Raw genomic sequence first — 17,765 nt, 5'->3', positions numbered from 1 at the left:
TCGTGGCAGTTGGTGATCAAAGAAATAAAACAAAATAAAATCAATAAATAATAATGTCATAGACTTAAAGTCATACCTTTGAAGTCATAATGCATTGCAAGTGTTATTAGGGAATGTTGTGCTGTGTTTTCAAGCGCTTCAAGCGCTTCAATGTGACAGCGGGTGCGTTCAAGGAGATCAACAGCAGCCGGAGATCAAGAGCAGCCGCCGCAGGGGAGGGATACCATGGTAAATAGGTTACCTATTTACCATGGTATCTCTCCCCTGGGTGCGTTGTGTTTTGGTGAGCACTAATGCAGGAAAGCAGCGGGCGGGATGGCGAGCTTGTCCTGCTGCTCCAACACAAGCTACCTTAAGAGCCGGTACGATGCGGTCAATGGGTGAAGTTCGTCAGGAGTACTGCATAAAAAAACGAGTGTGTTGTCGTGGCAGTTGGTGATCAAAGAAATAAAACAAAATAAAATCAATAAATAATAATGTCATAGACTTAAAGTCATACCTTTGAAGTCATAATGCATTGCAAGTGTTATTAGGGAATGTTGTGCTGTGTTTTCAAGCGCTTCAAGCTTGAAAACACAGCTGTGACAGCGGGTGCGTTCACGGAGATCAACAGCAGCCGGAGATCAAGAGCAGCCGCCGCAGGGGAGGGATACCATGGTAAATAGGTTACCTATTTACAATGGTATCTCTCCCCTGGGTGCGTTGTGTTTTGGTGAGCACTAATGCAGGAAAGCAGCGGGCGGGATGGCGAGCTTGTCCTGCTGCTCCAACACAAGCTACCTTAAGAGCCGGTACGATGCGGGCAATGGGTGAAGTTCGTCAGGAGTACTGCATAAAAAAACGAGTGTGTTGTCGTGGCAGTTGGTGATCAAAGAAATAAAACAAAATAAAATCAATAAATAATAATGTCATAGACTTAAAGTCATACCTTTGAAGTCATAATGCATTGCAAGTGTTATTAGGGAATGTTGTGCTGTGTTTTCAAGCGCTTCAAGCGCTTCAATGTGACAGCGGGTGCGTTCAAGGAGATCAACAGCAGCCGGAGATCAAGAGCAGCCGCCGCAGGGGAGGGATACCATGGTAAATAGGTTACCTATTTACCATGGTATCTCTCCCCTGGGTGCGTTGTGTTTTGGTGAGCACTAATGCAGGAAAGCAGCGGGCGGGATGGCGAGCTTGTCCTGCTGCTCCAACACAAGCTACCTTAAGAGCCGGTACGATGCGGTCAATGGGTGAAGTTCGTCAGGAGTACTGCATAAAAAAACGAGTGTGTTGTCGTGGCAGTTGGTGATCAAAGAAATAAAACAAAATAAAATCAATAAATAATAATGTCATAGACTTAAAGTCATACCTTTGAAGTCATAATGCATTGCAAGTGTTATTAGGGAATGTTGTGCTGTGTTTTCAAGCGCTTCAAGCGCTTCAATGTGACAGCGGGTGCGTTCAAGGAGATCAACAGCAGCCGGAGATCAAGAGCAGCCGCCGCAGGGGAGGGATACCATGGTAAATAGGTTACCTATTTACCATGGTATCTCTCCCCTGGGTGCGTTGTGTTTTGGTGAGCACTAATGCAGGAAAGCAGCGGGCGGGATGGCGAGCTTGTCCTGCTGCTCCAACACAAGCTACCTTAAGAGCCGGTACGATGCGGTCAATGGGTGAAGTTCGTCAGGAGTACTGCATAAAAAAACGAGTGTGTTGTCGTGGCAGTTGGTGATCAAAGAAATAAAACAAAATAAAATCAATAAATAATAATGTCATAGACTTAAAGTCATACCTTTGAAGTCATAATGCATTGCAAGTGTTATTAGGGAATGTTGTGCTGTGTTTTCAAGCGCTTCAAGCTTGAAAACACAGCTGTGACAGCGGGTGCGTTCACGGAGATCAACAGCAGCCGGAGATCAAGAGCAGCCGCCGCAGGGGAGGGATACCATGGTAAATAGGTTACCTATTTACAATGGTATCTCTCCCCTGGGTGCGTTGTGTTTTGGTGAGCACTAATGCAGGAAAGCAGCGGGCGGGATGGCGAGCTTGTCCTGCTGCTCCAACACAAGCTACCTTAAGAGCCGGTACGATGCGGGCAATGGGTGAAGTTCGTCAGGAGTACTGCATAAAAAAAACGAGTGTGTTGTCGTGGCAGTTGGTGATCAAAGAAATAAAACAAAATAAAATCAATAAATAATAATGTCATAGACTTAAAGTCATACCTTTGAAGTCATAATGCATTGCAAGTGTTATTAGGGAATGTTGTGCTGTGTTTTCATGCGCTTCAAGCGCTTCAATGTGACAGCGGGTGCGTTCACGGAGATCAACAGCAGCCGGAGATCAAGAGCAGCCGCCGCAGGGGAGGGATACCATGGTAAATAGGTTACCTATTTACCATGGTATCTCTCCCCTGGGTGCGTTGTGTTTTGGTGAGCACTAATGCAGGAAAGCAGCGGGCGGGATGGCGAGCTTGTCCTGCTGCTCCAACACAAGCTACCTTAAGAGCCGGTACGATGCGGGCAATGGGTGAAGTTCGTCAGGAGTACTGCATAAAAAAAACGAGTGTGTTGTCGTGGCAGTTGGTGATCAAAGAAATAAAACAAAATAAAATCAATAAATAATAATGTCATAGACTTAAAGTCATACCTTTGAAGTCATAATGCATTGCAAGTGTTATTAGGGAATGTTGTGCTGTGTTTTCAAGCGCTTCAAGCGCTTCAATGTGACAGTGGGTGCCTTCACGGAGATCAACAGCAGCCGGAGATCAAGAGCAGCCGCCGCAGGGGAGGGATACCATGGTAAATAGGTTACCTATTTACAATGGTATCTCTCCCCTGGGTGCGTTGTGTTTTGGTGAGCACTAATGCAGGAAAGCAGCGGGCGGGATGGCGAGCTTGTCCTGCTGCTCCAACACAAGTTACCTTAAGAGCCGGTACGATGCGGGCAATGGGTGAAGTTCGTCAGGAGTACTGCATAAAAAAACGAGTGTGTTGTCGTGGCAGTTGGTGATCAAAGAAATAAAACAAAATAAAATCAATAAATAATAATGTCATAGACTTAAAGTCATACCTTTGAAGTCATAATGCATTGCAAGTGTTATTAGGGAATGTTGTGCTGTGTTTTCAAGCGCTTCAAGCGCTTCAATGTGACAGCGGGTGCGTTCAAGGAGATCAACAGCAGCCGGAGATCAAGAGCAGAAGCCGCAGGGGAGGGATACCATGGTAAATAGGTTACCTATTTACCATGGTATCTCTCCCCTGGGTGCGTTGTGTTTTGGTGAGCACTAATGCAGGAAAGCAGCGGGCGGGATGGCGAGCTTGTCCTGCTGCTCCAACACAAGCTACCTTAAGAGCCGGTACGATGCGGTCAATGGGTGAAGTTCGTCAGGAGTACTGCATAAAAAAACGAGTGTGTTGTCGTGGCAGTTGGTGATCAAAGAAATAAAACAAAATAAAATCAATAAATAATAATGTCATAGACTTAAAGTCATACCTTTGAAGTCATAATGCATTGCAAGTGTTATTAGGGAATGTTGTGCTGTGTTTTCAAGCGCTTCAAGCTTGAAAACACAGCTGTGACAGCGGGTGCGTTCACGGAGATCAACAGCAGCCGGAGATCAAGAGCAGCCGCCGCAGGGGAGGGATACCATGGTAAATAGGTTACCTATTTACAATGGTATCTCTCCCCTGGGTGCGTTGTGTTTTGGTGAGCACTAATGCAGGAAAGCAGCGGGCGGGATGGCGAGCTTGTCCTGCTGCTCCAACACAAGCTACCTTAAGAGCCGGTACGATGCGGTCAATGGGTGAAGTTCGTCAGGAGTACTGCATAAAAAAACGAGTGTGTTGTCGTGGCAGTTGGTGATCAAAGAAATAAAACAAAATAAAATCAATAAATAATAATGTCATAGACTTAAAGTCATACCTTTGAAGTCATAATGCATTGCAAGTGTTATTAGGGAATGTTGTGCTGTGTTTTCAAGCGCTTCAAGCGCTTCAATGTGACAGCGGGTGCGTTCAAGGAGATCAACAGCAGCCGGAGATCAAGAGCAGCCGCCGCAGGGGAGGGATACCATGGTAAATAGGTTACCTATTTACCATGGTATCTCTCCCCTGGGTGCGTTGTGTTTTGGTGAGCACTAATGCAGGAAAGCAGCGGGCGGGATGGCGAGCTTGTCCTGCTGCTCCAACACTAGCTACCTTAAGAGCCGGTACGATGCGGGCAATGGGTGAAGTTCGTCAGGAGTACTGCATAAAAAAACGAGTGTGTTGTCGTGGCAGTTGGTGATCAAAGAAATAAAACAAAATAAAATCAATAAATAATAATGTCATAGACTTAAAGTCATACCTTTGAAGTCATAATGCATTGCAAGTGTTATTAGGGAATGTTGTGCTGTGTTTTCAAGCGCTTCAAGCTTGAAAACACAGCTGTGACAGCGGGTGCGTTCACGGAGATCAACAGCAGCCGGAGATCAAGAGCAGCCGCCGCAGGGGAGGGATACCATGGTAAATAGGTTACCTATTTACCATGGTATCTCTCCCCTGGGTGCGTTGTGTTTTGGTGAGCACTAATGCAGGAAAGCAGCGGGCGGGATGGCGAGCTTGTCCTGCTGCTCCAACACAAGCTACCTTAAGAGCCGGTACGATGCGGGCAATGGGTGAAGTTCGTCAGGAGTACTGCATAAAAAAAACGAGTGTGTTGTCGTGGCAGTTGGTGATCAAAGAAATAAAACAAAATAAAATCAATAAATAATAATGTCATAGACTTAAAGTCATACCTTTGAAGTCATAATGCATTGCAAGTGTTATTAGGGAATGTTGTGCTGTGTTTTCATGCGCTTCAAGCGCTTCAATGTGACAGCGGGTGCGTTCACGGAGATCAACAGCAGCCGGAGATCAAGAGCAGCCGCCGCAGGGGAGGGATACCATGGTAAATAGGTTACCTATTTACCATGGTATCTCTCCCCTGGGTGCGTTGTGTTTTGGTGAGCACTAATGCAGGAAAGCAGCGGGCGGGATGGCGAGCTTGTCCTGCTGCTCCAACACAAGCTACCTTAAGAGCCGGTACGATGCGGGCAATGGGTGAAGTTCGTCAGGAGTACTGCATAAAAAAAACGAGTGTGTTGTCGTGGCAGTTGGTGATCAAAGAAATAAAACAAAATAAAATCAATAAATAATAATGTCATAGACTTAAAGTCATACCTTTGAAGTCATAATGCATTGCAAGTGTTATTAGGGAATGTTGTGCTGTGTTTTCAAGCGCTTCAAGCGCTTCAATGTGACAGTGGGTGCCTTCACGGAGATCAACAGCAGCCGGAGATCAAGAGCAGCCGCCGCAGGGGAGGGATACCATGGTAAATAGGTTACCTATTTACAATGGTATCTCTCCCCTGGGTGCGTTGTGTTTTGGTGAGCACTAATGCAGGAAAGCAGCGGGCGGGATGGCGAGCTTGTCCTGCTGCTCCAACACAAGTTACCTTAAGAGCCGGTACGATGCGGGCAATGGGTGAAGTTCGTCAGGAGTACTGCATAAAAAAACGAGTGTGTTGTCGTGGCAGTTGGTGATCAAAGAAATAAAACAAAATAAAATCAATAAATAATAATGTCATAGACTTAAAGTCATACCTTTGAAGTCATAATGCATTGCATGTGTTATTAGGGAATGTTGTGCTGTGTTTTCAAGCGCTTCAAGCGCTTCAATGTGACAGCGGGTGCGTTCACGGAGATCAACAGCAGCCGGAGATCAAGAGCAGCCGCCGCAGGGGAGGGATACCATGGTAAATAGGTTACCTATTTACCATGGTATCTCTCCCCTGGGTGCGTTGTGTTTTGGTGAGCACTAATGCAGGAAAGCAGCGGGCGGGATGGCGAGCTTATCCTGCTGCTCCAACACAAGCTACCTTAAGAGCCGGTACGATGCGGTCAATGGGTGAAGTTCGTCAGGAGTACTGCATAAAAAAAACGAGTGTGTTGTCGTGGCAGTTGGTGATCAAAGAAATAAAACAAAATAAAATCAATAAATAATAATGTCATAGACTTAAAGTCATACCTTTGAAGTCATAATGCATTGCAAGTGTTATTAGGGAATGTTGTGCTGTGTTTTCATGCGCTTCAAGCGCTTCAATGTGACAGCGGGTGCGTTCACGGAGATCAACAGCAGCCGGAGATCAAGAGCAGCCGCCGCAGGGGAGGGATACCATGGTAAATAGGTTACCTATTTACCATGGTATCTCTCCCCTGGGTGCGTTGTGTTTTGGTGAGCACTAATGCAGGAAAGCAGCGGGCGGGATGGCGAGCTTGTCCTGCTGCTCCAACACAAGCTACCTTAAGAGCCGGTACGATGCGGGCAATGGGTGAAGTTCGTCAGGAGTACTGCATAAAAAAAACGAGTGTGTTGTCGTGGCAGTTGGTGATCAAAGAAATAAAACAAAATAAAATCAATAAATAATAATGTCATAGACTTAAAGTCATACCTTTGAAGTCATAATGCATTGCAAGTGTTATTAGGGAATGTTGTGCTGTGTTTTCAAGCGCTTCAAGCGCTTCAATGTGACAGTGGGTGCCTTCACGGAGATCAACAGCAGCCGGAGATCAAGAGCAGCCGCCGCAGGGGAGGGATACCATGGTAAATAGGTTACCTATTTACAATGGTATCTCTCCCCTGGGTGCGTTGTGTTTTGGTGAGCACTAATGCAGGAAAGCAGCGGGCGGGATGGCGAGCTTGTCCTGCTGCTCCAACACAAGTTACCTTAAGAGCCGGTACGATGCGGGCAATGGGTGAAGTTCGTCAGGAGTACTGCATAAAAAAACGAGTGTGTTGTCGTGGCAGTTGGTGATCAAAGAAATAAAACAAAATAAAATCAATAAATAATAATGTCATAGACTTAAAGTCATACCTTTGAAGTCATAATGCATTGCAAGTGTTATTAGGGAATGTTGTGCTGTGTTTTCAAGCGCTTCAAGCGCTTCAATGTGACAGCGGGTGCGTTCAAGGAGATCAACAGCAGCCGGAGATCAAGAGCAGAAGCCAGGGGAGGGATACCATGGTAAATAGGTTACCTATTTACCATGGTATCTCTCCCCTGGGTGCGTTGTGTTTTGGTGAGCACTAATGCAGGAAAGCAGCGGGCGGGATGGCGAGCTTGTCCTGCTGCTCCAACACAAGCTACCTTAAGAGCCGGTACGATGCGGTCAATGGGTGAAGTTCGTCAGGAGTACTGCATAAAAAAACGAGTGTGTTGTCGTGGCAGTTGGTGATCAAAGAAATAAAACAAAATAAAATCAATAAATAATAATGTCATAGACTTAAAGTCATACCTTTGAAGTCATAATGCATTGCAAGTGTTATTAGGGAATGTTGTGCTGTGTTTTCAAGCGCTTCAAGCTTGAAAACACAGCTGTGACAGCGGGTGCGTTCACGGAGATCAACAGCAGCCGGAGATCAAGAGCAGCCGCCGCAGGGGAGGGATACCATGGTAAATAGGTTACCTATTTACAATGGTATCTCTCCCCTGGGTGCGTTGTGTTTTGGTGAGCACTAATGCAGGAAAGCAGCGGGCGGGATGGCGAGCTTGTCCTGCTGCTCCAACACAAGCTACCTTAAGAGCCGGTACGATGCGGTCAATGGGTGAAGTTCGTCAGGAGTACTGCATAAAAAAACGAGTGTGTTGTCGTGGCAGTTGGTGATCAAAGAAATAAAACAAAATAAAATCAATAAATAATAATGTCATAGACTTAAAGTCATACCTTTGAAGTCATAATGCATTGCAAGTGTTATTAGGGAATGTTGTGCTGTGTTTTCAAGCGCTTCAAGCGCTTCAATGTGACAGCGGGTGCGTTCAAGGAGATCAACAGCAGCCGGAGATCAAGAGCAGCCGCCGCAGGGGAGGGATACCATGGTAAATAGGTTACATATTTACCATGGTATCTCTCCCCTGGGTGCGTTGTGTTTTGGTGAGCACTAATGCAGGAAAGCAGCGGGCGGGATGGCGAGCTTGTCCTGCTGCTCCAACACTAGCTACCTTAAGAGCCGGTACGATGCGGGCAATGGGTGAAGTTCGTCAGGAGTACTGCATAAAAAAACGAGTGTGTTGTCGTGGCAGTTGGTGATCAAAGAAATAAAACAAAATAAAATCAATAAATAATAATGTCATAGACTTAAAGTCATACCTTTGAAGTCATAATGCATTGCAAGTGTTATTAGGGAATGTTGTGCTGTGTTTTCAAGCGCTTCAAGCTTGAAAACACAGCTGTGACAGCGGGTGCGTTCACGGAGATCAACAGCAGCCGGAGATCAAGAGCAGCCGCCGCAGGGGAGGGATACCATGGTAAATAGGTTACCTATTTACCATGGTATCTCTCCCCTGGGTGCGTTGTGTTTTGGTGAGCACTAATGCAGGAAAGCAGCGGGCGGGATGGCGAGCTTGTCCTGCTGCTCCAACACAAGCTACCTTAAGAGCCGGTACGATGCGGGCAATGGGTGAAGTTCGTCAGGAGTACTGCATAAAAAAAACGAGTGTGTTGTCGTGGCAGTTGGTGATCAAAGAAATAAAACAAAATAAAATCAATAAATAATAATGTCATAGACTTAAAGTCATACCTTTGAAGTCATAATGCATTGCAAGTGTTATTAGGGAATGTTGTGCTGTGTTTTCATGCGCTTCAAGCGCTTCAATGTGACAGCGGGTGCGTTCACGGAGATCAACAGCAGCCGGAGATCAAGAGCAGCCGCCGCAGGGGAGGGATACCATGGTAAATAGGTTACCTATTTACCATGGTATCTCTCCCCTGGGTGCGTTGTGTTTTGGTGAGCACTAATGCAGGAAAGCAGCGGGCGGGATGGCGAGCTTGTCCTGCTGCTCCAACACAAGCTACCTTAAGAGCCGGTACGATGCGGGCAATGGGTGAAGTTCGTCAGGAGTACTGCATAAAAAAAACGAGTGTGTTGTCGTGGCAGTTGGTGATCAAAGAAATAAAACAAAATAAAATCAATAAATAATAATGTCATAGACTTAAAGTCATACCTTTGAAGTCATAATGCATTGCAAGTGTTATTAGGGAATGTTGTGCTGTGTTTTCAAGCGCTTCAAGCGCTTCAATGTGACAGTGGGTGCCTTCACGGAGATCAACAGCAGCCGGAGATCAAGAGCAGCCGCCGCAGGGGAGGGATACCATGGTAAATAGGTTACCTATTTACAATGGTATCTCTCCCCTGGGTGCGTTGTGTTTTGGTGAGCACTAATGCAGGAAAGCAGCGGGCGGGATGGCGAGCTTGTCCTGCTGCTCCAACACAAGTTACCTTAAGAGCCGGTACGATGCGGGCAATGGGTGAAGTTCGTCAGGAGTACTGCATAAAAAAACGAGTGTGTTGTCGTGGCAGTTGGTGATCAAAGAAATAAAACAAAATAAAATCAATAAATAATAATGTCATAGACTTAAAGTCATACCTTTGAAGTCATAATGCATTGCATGTGTTATTAGGGAATGTTGTGCTGTGTTTTCAAGCGCTTCAAGCGCTTCAATGTGACAGCGGGTGCGTTCACGGAGATCAACAGCAGCCGGAGATCAAGAGCAGCCGCCGCAGGGGAGGGATACCATGGTAAATAGGTTACCTATTTACCATGGTATCTCTCCCCTGGGTGCGTTGTGTTTTGGTGAGCACTAATGCAGGAAAGCAGCGGGCGGGATGGCGAGCTTGTCCTGCTGCTCCAACACAAGCTACCTTAAGAGCCGGTACGATGCGGTCAATGGGTGAAGTTCGTCAGGAGTACTGCATAAAAAAACGAGTGTGTTGTCGTGGCAGTTGGTGATCAAAGAAATAAAACAAAATAAAATCAATAAATAATAATGTCATAGACTTAAAGTCATACCTTTGAAGTCATAATGCATTGCAAGTGTTATTAGGCAATGTTGTGCTGTGTTTTCAAGCGCTTCAAGCGCTTCAATGTGACAGCGGGTGCGTTCAAGGAGATCAACAGCAGCCGGAGATCAAGAGCAGCCGCCGCAGGGGAGGGATACCATGGTAAATAGGTTACCTATTTACCATGGTATCTCTCCCCTGGGTGCGTTGTGTTTTGGTGAGCACTAATGCAGGAAAGCAGCGGGCGGGATGGCAAGCTTGTCCTGCTGCTCCAACACTAGCTACCTTAAGAGCCGGTACGATGCGGGCAATGGGTGAAGTTCGTCAGGAGTACTGCATAAAAAAAACGAGTGTGTTGTCGTGGCAGTTGGTGATCAAAGAAATAAAACAAAATAAAATCAATAAATAATAATGTCATAGACTTAAAGTCATACCTTTGAAGTCATAATGCATTGCAAGTGTTATTAGGGAATGTTGTGCTGTGTTTTCAAGCGCTTCAAGCGCTTCAATGTGACAGCGGGTGCGTTCACGGAGATCAACAGCAGCCGGAGATCAAGAGCAGCCGCCGCAGGGGAGGGATACCATGGTAAATAGGTTACCTATTTACCATGGTATCTCTCCCCTGGGTGCGTTGTGTTTTGGTGAGCACTAATGCAGGAAAGCAGTGGGCGGGATGGCGAGCTTGTCCTGCTGCTCCAACACAAGTTACCTTAAGAGCCGGTACGATGCGGGCAATGGGTGAAGTTCGTCAGGAGTACTGCATAAAAAAAACGAGTGTGTTGTCGTGGCAGTTGGTGATCAAAGAAATAAAACAAAATAAAATCAATAAATAATAATGTCATAGACTTAAAGTCATACCTTTGAAGTCATAATGCATTGCAAGTGTTATTAGGGAATGTTGTGCTGTGTTTTCAAGCGCTTCAATGTGCTGCTCTGCAAGGTTTGGAGACAGTGGGTGCGTTCACGGAGATCAAGAGCAGCCGGAGATCAAGATCAGCCGCCGCAGGGGAGGGATACCATGGTAAATAGGTTACCTATTTACCATGGTATCTCTCCCCTGGGTGCGTTGTGTTTTGGTGAGCACTAATGCAGGAAAGCAGCGGGCGGGATGGCGAGCTTGTCCTGCTGCTCCAACACAAGCTACCTTAAGAGCCGGTACGATGCGGGCAATGGGTGAAGTTCGACAGGAGTACTGCATAAAAAAACGAGTGTGTTGTCGTGGCAGTTGGTGATCAAAGAAATAAAACAAAATAAAATCAATAAATAATAATGTCATAGACTTAAAGTCATACCTTTGAAGTCATAATGCATTGCAAGTGTTATTAGGGAATGTTGTGCTGTGTTTTCAAACGCTTCAAGCGCTTCAATGTGACAGCGGGTGCGTTCACGGAGATCAACAGCAGCCGGAGATCAAGAGCAGCCGCCGCAGGGGAGGGATACCATGGTAAATAGGTTACCTATTTACCATGGTATCTCTCCCCTGGGTGCGTTGTGTTTTGGTGAGCACTAATGCAGGAAAGCAGCGGGCGGGATGGCGAGCTTGTCCTGCTGCTCCAACACAAGTTACCTTAAGAGCCGGTAAGATGCAGGCAATGGGTGAAGTTTTTCAGGAGTACTGCATAAAAAAACGAGTGTGTTGTCGTGGCAGTTGGTGATCAAAGAAATAAAACAAAATAAAATCAATAAATAATAATGTCATAGACTTAAAGTCAAACCTTTGAAGTCATAATGCATTGCAAGTGTTATTAGGGAATGTTGTGCTGTGTTTTCAAGCGCTTCAATGTGCTGCTCTGCAAGGTTTGGAGACAGCGGGTGCGTTCACGGAGATCAAGAGCAGCCGGAGATCAAGATCAGCCGCCGCAGGGGAGGGATACCATGGTAAATAGGTTACCTATTTACCATGGTTTCTCTCCCCTGGGTGCGTTGTGTTTTGGCGAGCACTAATGCAGGAAAGCAGCGGGCGGGCTGGCGAGCTTGTCCTGCTGCTCCAACACAAGCTACCTTAAGAGCCGGTACGATGCGGGCAATGGGTGAAGTTCGTCAGGAGTACTGCATAAAAAAACGAGTGTGTTGTCGTGGCAGTTGGTGATCAAAGAAATAAAACAAATTAAAATCAATAAATAATAATGTCATAGACTTAAAGTCATACCTTTGAAGTCATAATGCATTGCAATTGTTATTAGGGAATGTTGTGCTGTGTTTTCAAGCGCTTCACTGTGCTGCTCTGCAAGGTTTGGAGACAGCGGGTGCGTTCACGGAGATCAAGAGCAGCCGGCGCACAACACAACGCACCCAGGGGAGAGATACCATGGTAAATAGGTTACCTATTTACCTATTTTTGTTTCGGCGAACGGTTTTGGTGAGCACTAATGCAGGAAAGCAGCGGGCGGGATGGCGAGCTTGTCCTGCTGCTCCAACACAAGCTACCTTAAGAGCCGGTACGATGCGGGCAATGGGTGAAGTTCGTCAGGAGTACTGCATAAAAAAACGAGTGTGTTGTCGTGGCAGTTGGTGATCAAAGAAATAAAACAAAATAAAATCAATAAATAATAATGTCATAGACTTAAATCATACCTTTGAAGTCATAATGCATTGCAAGTGTTATTAGGGAATGTTGTGCTGTGTTTTCAAGCGCTTCAAGCGCTTCAATGTGACAGCGGGTGCGTTCACGGAGATCAACAGCAGCCGGAGATCAAGAGCAGCCGCCGCAGGGGAGGGATACCATGGTAAATAGGTTACCTAATTACCATGGTATCTCTCCCCTGGGTGCGTTGTGTTTTGGTGAGCACTAATGCAGGAAAGCAGCGGGCGGGATGGCGAGCTTGTCCTGCTGCTCCAACACAAGCTACCTTAAGAGCCGGTACGATGCGGGCAATGGGTGAAGTTCGTCAGGAGTACTGCATAAAAAAACGAGTGTGTTGTCGTGGCAGTTGGTGATCAAAGAAATAAAACAAAATAAAATCAATAAATAATAATGTCATAGACTTAAAGTCATACCTTTGAAGTCATAATGCATTGCAAGTGTTATTAGGGAATGTTGTGCTGTGTTTTCAAGCGCTTCAACCGCTTCAATGTGACAGCGGGTGCGTTCACGGAGATCAACAGCAGCCGGAGATCAAGAGCAGCCGCCGCAGGGGAGGGATACCATGGTAAATAGGTTACCTATTTACCATGGTATCTCTCCCCTGGGTGCGTTGTGTTTTGGTGAGCACTAATGCAGGAAAGCAGCGGACGGGATGGCGAGCTTGTCCTGCTGCTCCAACACAAGTTACCTTAAGAGCCGGTACGATGCGGGCAATGGGTGAAGTTCGTCAGGAGTACTGCATAAAAAATCGAGTGTGTTGTCGTGGCAGTTGGTGATCAAAGAAATAAAACAAAATAAAATCAATAAATAATAATGTCATAGACTTAAAGTCATACCTTTGAAGTCATAATGCATTGCAAGTGTTATTAGGGAATGTTGTGCTGTGTTTTCAAGCGCTTCAATGTGCTGCTCTGCAAGGTTTGGAGACAGCGGGTGCGTTCACGGAGATCAAGAGCAGCCGGAGATCAAGATCAGCCGCCGCAGGGGAGGGATACCATGGTAAATAGGTTACCTATTTACCATGGTATCTCTCCCCTGGGTGCGTTGTGTTTTGGCGAGCACTAATGCAGGAAAGCAGCGGGCGGGATGGCGAGCTTGTCCTGCTGCTCCAACACAAGCTAGCTTAAGAGCCGGTACGATGCGGGCAATGGGTGAAGTTCGTCAGGAGTACTGCATAAAAAACGAGTGTGTTGTCGTGGCAGTTGGTGATCAAAGAAATAAAACAAATTAAAATAAATAAATAATAATGTCATAGACTTAAAGTCATACCTTTGAAGTCATAATGCATTGCAAGTGTTATTAGGGAATGATGTGCTGTGTTTTCAGGCGCTTCACTGTGCTGCTCTGCAAGGTTTGGAGACAGCGGGTGCGTTCACGGAGATCACGAGCAGCCTGCGCAAAGCACAACGCACCCAGGGGAGAGATACCATGGTAAATAGGTTACCTATTTACCTATTTTTGTTTCGGCGAACGGTTTTGGTGAGCAGTAATGCAGGAAAGCAGCGGGCGGGATGGCGAGCTTGTCCTGCTGCTCCAACACAAGCTACCTTAAGAGCCGGTACGATGCGGTCAATGGGTGAAGTTCGTCAGGAGTACTGCATAAAAAAACGAGTGTGTTGTCGTGGCAGTTGGTGATCAAAGAAATAAAACAAAATAAAATCAATAAATAATAATGTCATAGACTTAAAGTCATACCTTTGAAGTCATAATGCATTGCAAGTGTTATTAGGGAATGTTGTGCTGTGTTTTCAAGCGCTTCAAGCGCTTCAATGTGACAGCGGGTGCGTTCACGGAGATCAACAGCAGCCGGAGATCAAGAGCAGCCGCCGCAGGGGAGGGATACCATGGTAAATAGGTTACCTATCTACCATGGTATCTCTCCCCTGGGTGCGTTGTGTTTTGGTGAGCACTAATGCAGGAAAGCAGCGGGCGGGATGGCGAGCTTGTCCTGCTGCTCCAACACAAGCTACCTTAAGAGCCGGTACGATGCGGGCAATGGGTGAAGTTCGTCAGGAGCACTGCATAAAAAAACGACTGTGTTGTCGTGGCAGTTGGTGATCAAAGAAATAAAACAAAATAAAATCAATAAATAATAATGTCATAGACTTAAAGTCATACCTTTGAAGTCATAATGCATTGCAAGTGTTATTAGGGAATGTTGTGCTGTGTTTTCAAGCGCTTCAATGTGCTGCTCTGCAAGGTTTGGAGACAGCGGGTGCGTTCACGGAGATCAAGAGCAGCCGGAGATCAAGAGCAGCCGCCGCAGGGGAGGGATACCATGGTAAATAGGTTACCTATTTACCATGGTATCTCTCCCCTGGGTGCGTTGTGTTTTGGCGAGCACTAATGCAGGAAAGCAGCGGGCGGGATGGCGAGCTTGTCCTGCTGCTCCAACACAAGCTACCTTAAGAGCCGGTACGATGCGGGCAATGGGTGAAGTTCGTCAGGAGTACTGCATAAAAAAACGAGTGTGTTGTCGTGGCAGTTGGTGATCAAAGAAATAAAACAAAATAAAATCAATAAATAATAATGTCATAGACTTAAAGTCATACCTTTGAAGTCATAATGCATTGCAATTGTTATTAGGGAATGTTGTGCTGTGTTTTCAAGCGCTTCACTGTGCTGCTCTGCAAGGTTTGGAGACAGCGGGTGCGTTCACGGAGATCAAGAGCAGCCGGCGCAAAACACAACGCACCCAGGGGAGAGATACCATGGTAAATAGGTTAACTATTTACCTATTTTTGTTTTGGCGAACGGTTTTGGTGAGCAGTAATGCAGGAAAGCAGCGGGCGGGATGGCGAGCTTGTCCTGCTGCTCCAACACAAGCTACCTTAAGAGCCGGTACGATGCGGGCAATGGGTGAAGTTCGTCAGGAGTACTGCATAAAAAAACGAGTGTGTTGTCGTGGCAGTTGGTGATCAAAGAAATAAAACAAAATAAAATCAATAAATAATAATGTCATAGACTTAAAGTCATACCTTTGAAGTCATAATGCATTGCAATTGTTATTAGGGAATGTTGTGCTGTGTTTTCAAGCGCTTCACTGTGCTGCTCTGCAAGGTTTGGAGACAGCGGGTGCGTTCACGGAGATCAAGAGCAGCCGGCGCAAAACACAACGCACCCAGGGGAGAGATACCATGGTAAATAGGTTAACTATTTACCTATTTTTGTTTTGGCGAACGGTTTTGGTGAGCAGTAATGCAGGAAAGCAGCGGGCGGGATGGCGAGCTTGTCCTGCTGCTCCAACACAAGCTACCTTAAGAGCCGGTACGATGCGGGCAATGGGTGAAGTTCGTCAGGAGTACTGCATAAAAAAACGAGTGTGTTGTCGTGGCAGTTGGTGATCAAAGAAATAAAACAAAATAAAATCAATAAATAATAATGTCATAGACTTAAAGTCATACCTTTGAAGTCATAATGCATTGCAAGTGTTATTAGGGAATGTTGTGCTGTGTTTTCAAGCGCTTCAAGCGCTTCAATGTGACAGCGGGTGCGTTCACGGAGATCAACAGCAGCCGGAGATCAAGAGCAGCCGCCGCAGGGGAGGGATACCATGGTAAATAGGTTACCTATTTACCATGGTATCTCTCCCCTGGGTGCGTTGTGTTTTGGCGAGCACTGAAGCAGGAAAGCAGCGGGCGGGATGGCGAGCTTGTCCTGCTGCTCCAACACAAGCTACCTTAAGAGCCGGTACGATGCGGGCAATGGGTGAAGTTCGTCAGGAGTACTGCATAAAAAAACGAGTGTGTTGTCGTGGCAGTTGGTGATCAAAGAAATAAAACAAAATAAAATCAATAAATAATAATGTCATAGACTTAAAGTCATACCTTTGAAGTCATAATGCATTGCAAGTGTTATTAGGGAATGTTGTGCTGTGTTTTCAAGCGCTTCAATGTGACAGCGGGTGCGTTCACGGAGATCAAGAGCAGCCGGAGATCAAGAGCAGCCGCCGCAGGGGAGGGATACCATGGTAAATAGGTTACCTATTTACCATGGTATGACTTTAAGTCTATGATAAATAGGTTACCTATTTACCATGGTATCTCTCCCCTGGGTGCGTTGTGTTTTGGTGAGCACTAATGCAGGAAAGCAGCGGGCGGGATGGCGAGCTTGTCCTGCTGCTCCAACACAAGCTACCTTAAGAGCAGGTACGATGCGGGCAATGGGTGAAGTTCGTCAGGAGTACTGCATAAAAAAACGAGTCTGTTGTCGTGGCAGTTGGTGATCAAAGATATAAAACAAAATAAAATCTATAAATAATAATGTCATAGACTTAAAGTCATACCTTTGAAGTCATAATGCATTGCAAGTGTTATTAGGGAATGTTGTGCTGTGTTTTCAAGCGCTTCACTGTGCTGCTCTGCAAGGTTTGGAGACAGCGGGTGCGTTCACGGAGATCAAGAGCAGCCGGCGCAAAACACAACGCACCCAGGGGAGAGATACCATGGTAAATAGGTTACCTATTTACCTATTTTTGTTTCGGCGAACGGTTTTGGTGAGCACTAATGCAGGAAAGCAGTGGGCGGGATGGCAAGCTTGTCCTGCTGCTCCAACACAAGCTACCTTAAGAGCCGGTACGATGCGGGCAATGGGTGAAGTTCGTCAGGAGTACTGCATAAAAAAAACGAGTGTGTTGTCGTGGCAGTTGGTGATCAAAGAAATAAAACAAAATAAACTCAATAAATAATAATGTCATAGACTTAAAGTCATACCTTTGAAGTCATAATGCATTGCAAGTGTTATTAGGGAATGTTGTGCTGTGTTTTCAAGCGCTTCAAGCGCTTCAATGTGACAGCGGGTGCGTTCACGGAGATCAACAGCAGCCGGAGATCAAGAGCAGCCGCCGCAGGGGAGGGATACCATGGTAAATAGGTTACCTATCTACCATGGTATCTCTCCCCTGGGTGCGTTGTGTTTTGGTGAGCACTAATGCAGGAAAGCAGCGGGCGGGATGGCGAGCTTGTCCTGCTGCTCCAACACAAGCTACCTTAAGAGCCGGTACGATGCGGGCAATGGGTGAAGTTCGTCAGGAGTACTGCATAAAAAAACGAGTGTGTTGTCGTGGCAGTTTGTGATCAAAGAAATAAAACAAAATAAAATCAATAAATAATAATGTCATAGACTTAAAGTCATACCTTTGAAGTCATAATGCATTGCAAGTGTTATTAGGGAATGTTGTGCTGTGTTTTCAAGCGCTTCAAGCGCTTCAATGTGACAGCGGGTGCGTTCACGGAGATCAAGAGCAGCCGGAGATCAAGAGCAGCCGCCGCAGGGGAGGGATACCATGGTAAATAGGTTACCTATTTACCATGGTATCTCTCCCCTGGGTGCGTTGTGTTTTGGC

The sequence above is a fragment of the Acipenser ruthenus genome, chromosome 9 (assembly GCF_902713425.1).
Source record: "Acipenser ruthenus chromosome 9, fAciRut3.2 maternal haplotype, whole genome shotgun sequence".
Lineage (NCBI taxonomy): Eukaryota > Metazoa > Chordata > Actinopteri > Acipenseriformes > Acipenseridae > Acipenser > Acipenser ruthenus.
Note: the sequence above shows the minus strand (reverse complement) of the source record.